Below are 10,081 nucleotides of genomic sequence, written 5' to 3' on the forward strand. Positions count from 1 at the left end.
CCCGCCCCCGAGAAGAAAATTGTTACCTTAATGTTTTTTATGCATGCTGTCGTTCTTTCTCTTTTTCTGGGACTCTGTGTTGATCCTGTTTTTATTTCGTGGGTACTTCAGGTTTCCTCACTTTTGAAAATTCTCTTAAATTTTTGGTTCTCTAATGGCATAATTTCATATAATCTACCCTTAGCTTGACCAGTTCTTCCTCCTGCTCCTTCTAGTCTCTTGCTGAAACTTCTAAATTTAGTTTAGTTAGTATATCTTTCGGCTTCAAGTTTTTAGCCTTTTTTTTTTTTTTTTTTTTTTTTTTTTTTTTTTTTTTTTTTATTCAAGGTAGGTTTCAAGAAGTGAGACTTCTGGTTCAAAAAGTAAATGTGTGTGTAGTTTAGTTATGCTAGCTTCTCTGGATACACACCACTGCACAGTCCTGTGCTGGACCCCATGTAGCACCAACAGTGACAGTGCCTGCTTCCTCAGGGCTCGCCTACAGTCTGCATGCCAGTCTCATAGGCAAGGGCAAGGGGGGCATCTTAATACTGAGTTAGCTTGTTCCCCTAGCAGTGAACTTGAGCACTCCTTTGTATGTTTGAAAGTCTTTTTATAGGCTTCTTATTAACTGTTCGGAGCTTTCAGCACAGTTTTCTACTGGTTGTCATTAGTTCCTGAAATTGCGAGGTTCTTTATGAGTAGGGGATGCTTAGTTTGCAGTGGTTGCTAAGGATGTAGCTCAGTGGCAAAGTATGTGCCATAGAAAGGCTTTGGAGTCAAACACACACTCACGCACGCACACATGTGCATGCACACACGCACAGCTTGCAGTTGTGTTTTAGCTCGTTTTAATTTTATTGCTTCTTAAAAGATTCCAAATACAGTCACATGCTTAGTTAGCTCTGCTTTTTGTTTTTAAAAAGAGTTATTTATTATTATATCTAAATACACTGTAGCCGTCCTCAGACGCACCAGAAGAGGGCGTCAGATCTCATCATGGATGGTTGTGAGCCACCATGTGGTTGCTGGGATTTGAACTAAGGACCTTCGGAAGAGCAGTCAGTGCTCTTAACGGCTGAGCCATCTTACCAGCCCCAGCTCTGATTTTTTTATAGTCTTCGTTACCAGGAAGAATCGCGCACACATACAGGGTCATACTTCAACTTGATTGCCTCCGACTTGGTAATTCTAAAGCTTACCCTCATACCCCCGCTGAGCTGGCATGCACCCATGTTTGATTTCAATATTTGCATAGCTTCTTTTTTTGCTTTTATAGTCTTGATGCATTTTAAGCTTTTATTTATTTATTTATTTATTCACTCATTCATTCATTCATTCATTCACTGGCGATTTGGTCTTGCTATGTAGCCAGGCTGGCCTCAAAATCAAAGTCCTTCTGCCTTGGTCTCCCCCATGTTGGGACTTACGGGTGTGCAGCGTACAGCAGCATGCCCTGCTGAAGCTTATTCTTATGAGTGGGGGACACACAAATGGCAGGATATTTACTACGAAAGCTCACAGCTGCTCAGGTGGCTCAGGAACACCATCTTTATAATACATTTATTTATATGCTTAACTGAATCTATTTCTTTTCTCTTCTATCTAGCACATATTCACCATGTTGTTGTTTTTTAAAGATTTATTTATTTATGTGAGGATACTGTAGCTCTCTTCAGACACACCAGAAGAGGGTGTCAGATCCCATTACAGATGGGTGTAAGCCGCCATGTGGTTGCTGGGAATTGAACTCAGGACCTCTGGAAGAGCAGTCAGTGCTCTTAACTGCTGAGTCATCTCTCTAGCCCCCTTGGTTTTGTAAGTATTAGTGTTTTCCCATCTGCCCTGCATATTTATACTTTAAGAAACTCTTGTCTATTCTATAAGAGTTTGGTTGATATTTACTGATCATGCTAATTTTGTAAATTAGTTTAAGAAACCTAACACTCATTTATTTACTTATTTATTTGGAGACAAAGTGTCAGTGTGCAGCGTGGGCTGGCTTGGAACTTCCTGTGGAGACAATTCAGATTTCTGGGAGTAAAGACACCCATCAACACACCCAGTGTTGGCATTCTGTATTAACGCCACCCCCACAGATACCTGGCAGCAGCCAGGTATGCTCCTCCCCATAGTTACCTGGCAACGGCCAGGTAGGCCTGGTCCTATAAAAGGGGCTGCTTGCCCCTCCTCTCTCTCTTACTCCTGCTTCTCTCCCTTGTCTCTTACCCCCTTGCTCCCCCTTTTCTCCTCATTCCCTCCCCCCCACATGGTCATGGCCGGCCCCTACTTCTCTACTCTCTCCTTTTCTCTGCCTCTCTCTGCCTCTGCTACCCTCTTAACTCCCCTCCCCATGCCCTAAATAAACTCTATTCTATACTATACCGGCGTGTGTCTGGTCCTTCACGGGGAGGGGATGCCCACCGGGGCATGGGCCCACCGGGGCACCCTGTTCCCCCACACCTCGCCAGAACATACTCTTAGAGCTCTTTCTCTTTTTATGATCACGACACCCAAGATAGAGTCTAACGGCTTTGTGCTGATTAGTTTTATTACCTCAGAACACAATCCCCAAGAACACATTGCCTGTTTTAAAAGCAAGTCGGGCATAGCATTCATCAACAAGACACTTAATGCTGAACACAAGTCAAATGTTTTACTGACAAGTGCAGAAAAGAGAACTCATTCAGTAATTCTAGGTTTCTTATGTGATGTGTAAGTGAATAAAGTCACATACGTCACAGATGTGTTTGCATTAAAGTTAGAATATAAAAACTAAGTCACCAGGCCTTTTATTTGTGAAGTTAATTTGGGTAAGGTTTGCTATGTTTCTATTTTATATTTATACTTTTGGTTTGTTTTGTAAACTGACTTCTTTGCATGTTTTGAAAAAGACGTAATTGACATTATCGGGTTCCTGGGGCTTGGTCAAAAGCTCTGGGTATCACACCAGCCCTGAGGAGACCTCGCAATTGTTAATATAACCCAGCTGTGCTTGCTGGCCTTTCTTACTTGACACAAGCTAGAGTTATCTTGGAAGGGGGATGCTCAACTGAGAATATGCCAATATGTCTGTTAATGAGACCGTAGTGAGTTTTCTGATTAATGATTGATGTGTGTTTGGGGGGGGGGCAGCCATGGATGGTGGAGGAGGCCACCCCTAGGTAGGTGGTCCTGAGAAAGCAGGTCGAGCAAGTCATGAAGAACATGACAGTAAGCAGCTGTCCCCCATGGCCTCCAGGTTTCTGCCTTGAGTTCCTGTTGCCCCTGCTTTGTGATGGATGATGGCCTAGAAGCATGAGATAAAATAAACCTCTTAGTCTCCAAGTTGCTGTTGGTCATGGTGTTTTACCATAGCAACAGAAAACACTAACACTTGTTATAACCGGCGTGGGTACCCCACTCGCGTGGAATCAAGAAGGAGGCCACTGCAACAGCATGAGGTTAATTTTTTAATTGAAACTGAGGAAACAAGGCTCTAAGCTTTTAGACCCTTTCAGAACAGTTTTACAGCTTACAAAGTTACAATTTACAACATGGACTAGTTACAACTTATCTTCTTTACTGTTCTTTAGTTTCTATTGACGTTTCTCCTCCAGATGAGGATGAGATAGCTGTGACAAGCAGGAGGGGTGGGGGACATTGCAGGAGGGGTGGGGGAGATCCGCTCTCCTGGGGTTGTCTCCTGAAATGTTGCATTCCTTGGGGATGGGTGTTTGCTCTGTAAACTCTCCTAAAACCCCTTTGTCTTAAGGATGAGGGGATTTCCTTGCTTTCTGGTAATTTTATGGGGTACCTCCGTTTAGCACAATTTCTACACACTTCCAGCCAGTAAAATACTTCGATGACTCCAGCTAGAGGCTCTGTCTGCCGCCCCTAGCAGACCACAGATGGAGAAAAGTCACCTTGGCCCTCCTATTAAGTCTCCCTGCTCCGCCTACCCTCTCACTTCCCCAGAGTACTTGAAACTGTGTTCAGTTTTCGAACTTCCCTTCTCACTGATTTTGTTCTAAGTAGGCAGCCCACCTCCTACTTCAAAGAGGAAGCAGAGGCTGTAGTGTGGGAACCCCCTCAACTTCCCTTTCAGAACTGTAGACAACTACCGAGATTTTCACTTACCCTCTGTCGGCCAGTGCAAAGTGTCTTCCCTAGGCCGTCTGAGGCCCGTCCCCTCTCCTGCTTTCTGGTCCTTGCAGCTTCTCCTCCCCTATTCTGCTCACGACTGAGCCGTAGGCTCTCAGGTCTAGTCTCTCTTTCTATCTGTGACCTCCCTCTTCACATTTCAAATTATTGCTGTGGCAGTAAGAGGCAGCTATTTGTCTTTCATATTTTCAGACAAAGAAGACCCATATCAAAGCTGTATTCTTTTTTTGTTTGTTTGTTTGTTCGTTTTGTTTTTCGAGACAGGTTTCTCTGTATAGCCCTGGCTGTCCTGGAACTCACTCTGTAGACCAGGCTGGCCTCAAACTCAGAAATCCACCTGCCTCTGCCTCCCAAGTGCTGGGATTAAAGGCGTGCGCCACCACCGCCCAGCAAAGCTGTATTCTTTAAATTATTCTCGTTTACCAAGCAACAATTAAACACATCCCACCAACTCTGACACCCAGGCCCTCTGGCTAAAGCAAGGAGAGGCTTAGACATGGTGGTGCCTGCTCTGTCCTCAGGTGTCCTTTTAGCTGCTCAATATCTGGGCATCTGTGTATCCAGATGAGTTGTCTTTATTTTGTGACATAAACCCCAAGATCTGTGAAAAGAAACTGCAAAGCTGTCAGCCCGATCCCACCTAACAGCAAAGGCAGAGAGTTGAATTACTGCATAATTATTTGCATTTTAGTCACATCTATTTTCTTATTTAGTTGAGCAAGACTATCCATCTAATCACGTAATTACATTACAGAAACAACAATGAGAAACTTTATTTCTGAGCTGAGGATGCTGCTCAGGGCAGAATGCTTGCTGAGTATGCAAGGCAGCAGATTCAGTCCTTCCCACCAGAAAGGCAATCCCAAACACAGGCCATAACAAAACCACACAGCTAACAGTGGACATCCATGCTTTTTACTTTCCTCAGAGCTAATCTCTCAGGTCACAGCTCTATGGTGCGCAGATCCTTACATTGCAGAATGGAGACAACCCATCAGCGTTCACAAGTGCCCAGACACCGAGAAGCAGCTAAAAGGACACCTGAGGACAGAGCAGGTCACCACCGTGTCTAGGCTTCTGCTTGCTTAAGCCAGGGGGCCTGAGTGTCGGAGTTGGTGGGATGTGTTTAGTTGCTGCTTGGTAAACTAGTATAATTTAAAGAATACAGCTTTGATATGGGTCTGTTCCGTTTGAAAATCTGAAAGACGAATAGCTGCCTCTTACTGCCACAGCAATGTTTTGAAGGTTCAAAAGCTAATGGATACAGGCTGTGTGCATGGTGGTTCAAGGCCAGCCAGGACTAGTAGTGAGAGCTTGTCTCAAACAAACAGCTAATGGATACAAAAGTCCTACATCTCAGCACATGTTTAAAGTTTCTCATTGTTGTTTCTGTAATGTAATTACGTGATTAGATGGACAGTCTTGCTCAACTAAGTAAGAAAATAGACGTGACTAAAATGCAAATAATTATGCAGTAATTCAACTCTCTGTGACTACAGGTTGGACAGCTTTGGACCTGTCATTCACTCAGCATTAGGGATACAGAGGAGAATGGGGTAGAAGCTCTTCTCTCAGGGATCTGTCTTAGGAAGGCAGGGTGTAAGCATGGCTTTCAAATGCAGCTTAGTAGTTTCAGTAAGTGACAAGTAGAGGGTGTTCTGGAAGTTGAGAGAAGGAAGCATACAGCTTAGTGTGATGAGAGGCTTGCAAGAAGCCATCCGGAGTGAGGCCAAGAAGCCATCCGGAGTGAGGCCAAGAAGCCATCCGGAGTGAGGCCAATGAGACAGTTCCTGGAGTAGGTGTTAGCAGTCCAGAGAAGCCTGCAGAGATACGGCTTAAAGTTTCTCAGCCCACACAGCTCAGTTCCAAGGCACTTAAGCTTTATTTAGTAAACAAAGTTATGGTTCTACAAAGTTATTTGACACTTACCGGCCCATTCCAACGATGTGTAAAGAACAAGGTGTTACAGGAAGATGCAACAAAAAGACACGGGTGTGGAACACAGCAGGAATCGCTGTAGGCAAAGTGACTCAACAGATTCTCAGGAACTTGGTAGCTGGGAGCCCAGATGGGGCGCTGCCAGTGAGAAAGTCACGTGGGTGATGGCTCCATAGTCAGGGATTTTTGATTCAACTTTTGCATGTGCAGGAAGTTGATTGGCAAGTGCTAATCTCATGGGTATTGCTTCATTCAGAGAGAGGAGAAAGCCACATAAAGGTGGATGCATTTACTCGTGCCGTGTATAACCTTTATGTTGATAAAGTTACATACACTACAGAGTGGTGTAGCCAATAATGCCTTGAGACTCAGACTTCAGAGCAGAAGGAGGAAGTCTCTGTCTGGTTCAGATGGGGACTGAGCAGCACATACCCTCCCTCTTCCGATTCTTCAACGTTGGGATCTGTGCAGCCTCAGAGGTTTCAGAAGCCTCGTTGCCGTGGTTAACTGAACAGTGCTATCTGGAGTCAGCCTTAGGTCTTAGGGCAAGACGCAGCTAACCAGAAGATGTTTTGGAATAGATATAAATAGCAGATGCTGAGGCAGCCAAGGCTACGTTAAGTCCTCTGGGGGAGATAACAGCCTGAGACTGTAGAACTGACAATGAGCTAGTGCAAAGGATGTGGGGATGGGGTCGCTCTGACCCTCTGAGAGCTAGGTGGTTCATGTTCATGAACTCAGAGAATTATGCACGTTGTTCATCCACACAGAATCTCTACTTGCATGAGCATAGGAATAGGTATACAAGGTTCTCTAACACATTGAGAATGGTGTATTAGTCGAGATTTTCCATTTCTGGTTCTGACCTGAGTTCTATTTTCTCACTGGTGCCATGTAGCAAGCAGCCACCATGCCCTCCCTCGTGCGAGCATGGATGGAGCCTTCTGCCATGCTGTTTCCACCTTAATGGATTGTAGCCTTTGAAGAACGAGCCAGAATAAATCCTTCCTCCCTTAAGTCACCTTGCTCAGGAGTGTGACCTTAGTGAGTAAAGGGAGCGTGTTGACAGTGGATGCGCCACTTCTAAACTTATGTTAAGGGCTTTGGTACATCCTTGGCTTGCTCTGCCACTGAGCTCCTACTTGACACACAAGCCCATCTGAATGTTCACTAACCACTAATTTGTTTGTGCATGCATCATTCCCAAACTATTTAGCAAACACTGCTTTTTACCTTGAGATCACAAGGCTACAGTCACCCACCCTGCAAAAGGTCATGGTCATAGTCAACAGCATCTCCCTAGAGGCACCTTTGTACCATGCCTTCTCTGTCATGCCAAGAATATTACATTTTTCCTCTTAAGTCAGTGCAAATGCTAGTGAATTGTTTCCCATCTCCTTACATTCTGGTTCTTACAGTCAGTTAATTGGCCACTAAGAATTTTCAAATACACATTTCTACCCCATCAGTTATACATCTTCTCATGGCTAGACTGCCAGAGCTTCCCAACCGAAGCCTAACGTGGGAGGCTTTTACACTGTGTCCATCAAGCTTGTTCACACCTTCTGCTGTCAGAGTGCTTTCCCTACACCACGGACATCAGTGTGTCCTGCCCCTTCTCTGTGACAGCTCCTGACCTGCCAAAAACCAAAGAAAATCCTTGAATCTGGGATTCAAGGCCATCCACAACTTGACCTCAGATTTCTTTTTATAAAATTCTAGTTTTATTTTTGTCACATGTGTGCAGGTACCTAAGGAGGCCAGAAGAGGGGAGCCAGATCCCCTGGAGCTGGAGTTACCAGAAAGGATGATCCACCTGATTTGGGTGCTGGGAGTGGAACTCCAGTCCTTTGCAAGAACAGCCAGAACTTGCTGGGCCATCTCGCCAGTCCCAGGATTCCTCTCAGTGTCAACAATTAACCTCTCAGAAGTCACTTCTCACTGCACGCCTGCTCCTTGCTCTATCCTCATTTTGTCAGTGTTAGTTCTTTTTATCCAGTTGGCCAGGCTAAACACCTTAGTGCCAGCCTTGCCATCTCCCATTTCCATACCTAAGGCATCAGTCAGTTCTGTTATCTCTGTCTTCAAACACCCCAGGATCTGCCCACAGTTGCAAGAGACCTCTCGTGGAAGAATACCAAAGTGACCTCATGTCTTCAGCTCTTGCTCCACTTATCCATACCTACATCAGTTATAAGTATCCTTAAGTGAAACTCTGTGTGTGTGTGTGTGTGTGTGTGTGTGTGGTGTTTGTGTGTGAGGTATGTATATGTGTATATGGTGTCTGTGTGCGAGGTGTGTACATGTGTGTGTGCGGTGTGTATATGTATGTTTGTGGGGTGTGTGTATGTGTGTTTGTGTGTTTAGGGATGTATGTATGTGTGTGTAGTGTTTGTGTGTGAGGTGTATGTGTGTGTAAAGTGTATATGAGTATTTGTGTGTGTGTACATATGTATGTGTGTGTTTGTGTGTGTGGTATGTGTATGTGTGTTTGTAGGGTGTATATGTGTGTTTGTGTGTGTGTATGTGTGTGCGTGTGTGTGGAGTGTGGGGTGGTGTGTGTGCCTGTCTGTCAGTCCTTTCTCTGGTCCTATGGTCTTGCTGATCCCCTTGCAGTGAGAGCCTAATGACTGAACACCCTCATTTTGGCTTATAGCTTTAATTCCACCTTTCACCCTCTAGTAACTCTCAGCTCTTCCTAAGCTCAACTGATCTTTTAACAAATCTCAGGCTCATCTCACTGTAAGTCAAAAGCTAAACATCAAATCGAAGCATGGAGTGGTGATGCACACCTATGTGTACACTGCCACCAGTATGGGAGCAAATGCGTTCAAAAATTATCTTTCTGTTTATGTCCATTTATTTATGTCTATTCAGATACATAGCTGCAATGGAGCACATGGAGGTCAGAGGACAGCTCTCAAAAGTGAGTTTCTGTAGGGTTGTGAGGCTCTGAGTCTGCTCTGCCACAGGGCTTGGTCACTCGGGGAGGCAGAAAAGAGAAGTTTGACTGTGCTTACACCCCACGAGCACTGCTCCGGGGGTGGGAAAAGCGCAGTTTGAGGTTCCAGAGAGAGCTGGTACTGACTTGGGGGTCTGCAGGCCTGAGATGAGGCCTGGGCTGCCTGGTTCTCAGGCTCTTGGGCACCCAGGTGCCAAACGGAGTTGGGGCCCTCGGGCTGGATCTAGCCTGGGGCAAGGGTTTGGAGGGGGGAGAGTGGGGAGCTCTGGCTGGATCCTGTAGGGGAGAGAGTCCTTGGTTTGTTGGGTGGCAGGCTTGGGCTTGGCAGCTGTGGCTTGGAGCTCAGAGAGGCCTTCTAAGGGAGATTAGAAGGTGGCAGTTCTATAGGCTAAGGCCTCCACGGCTTACCACTGCGGATCCTGGCCAAAAGAGGCAGTCCATGGTTTTAAGGCATTTATTGTCATGGCGGAAAGTGGATGAGTAAAATCTTACCCCACTTCTCAGGGTGGGCCTGAGGTTAAATACCGTTTGCAGGGAGGAGTGTCTGGGACGGAGAGTTTTCTAAGTCCTCCGGGCCTTCAAATACCTCATTAAAATAGAGATCTGTCTTGAGGCTATGTGACCACACTGGTTACATACTCTCCCTGTGGAGGGGCTTGGGGCGTTGCCCTTACTGGACAAAGGCCACAAATCTATGGAGGCTGTGGTCTCGAGCCAGGAGCCTGGTGTCCAGGAGCCAGGTAAAACACCTACCGTCCCTTTAAGGTCACCAAGGTTTCTAGGCTTAGCTCAACCAGGAAACAGGCTGCCTTTCACAGTCCTACAAGTTTCCTCTTGCAACTTTATGAAATCTGGAGATAGAGTCCAGGTCATTTATTATAGATTTCATCATTGATCTGTGTCACGGTAGGATTACAGTTTCTGAGGTTTTAATCCAATATTCTCATTTATTTTCTTATTTGGGGTCTATTTTCCCACTTTGACCTTTGGGCTCTCTTTCAGGCTGGCTTCTGCATGTTTTTGATATTCTTTCTACTTTTTGCTCTTTGTTTGGATTTT

The sequence above is a fragment of the Mastomys coucha genome, unplaced genomic scaffold, assembly GCF_008632895.1.
Source record: "Mastomys coucha isolate ucsf_1 unplaced genomic scaffold, UCSF_Mcou_1 pScaffold20, whole genome shotgun sequence".
Classification (NCBI taxonomy): domain Eukaryota; kingdom Metazoa; phylum Chordata; class Mammalia; order Rodentia; family Muridae; genus Mastomys; species Mastomys coucha.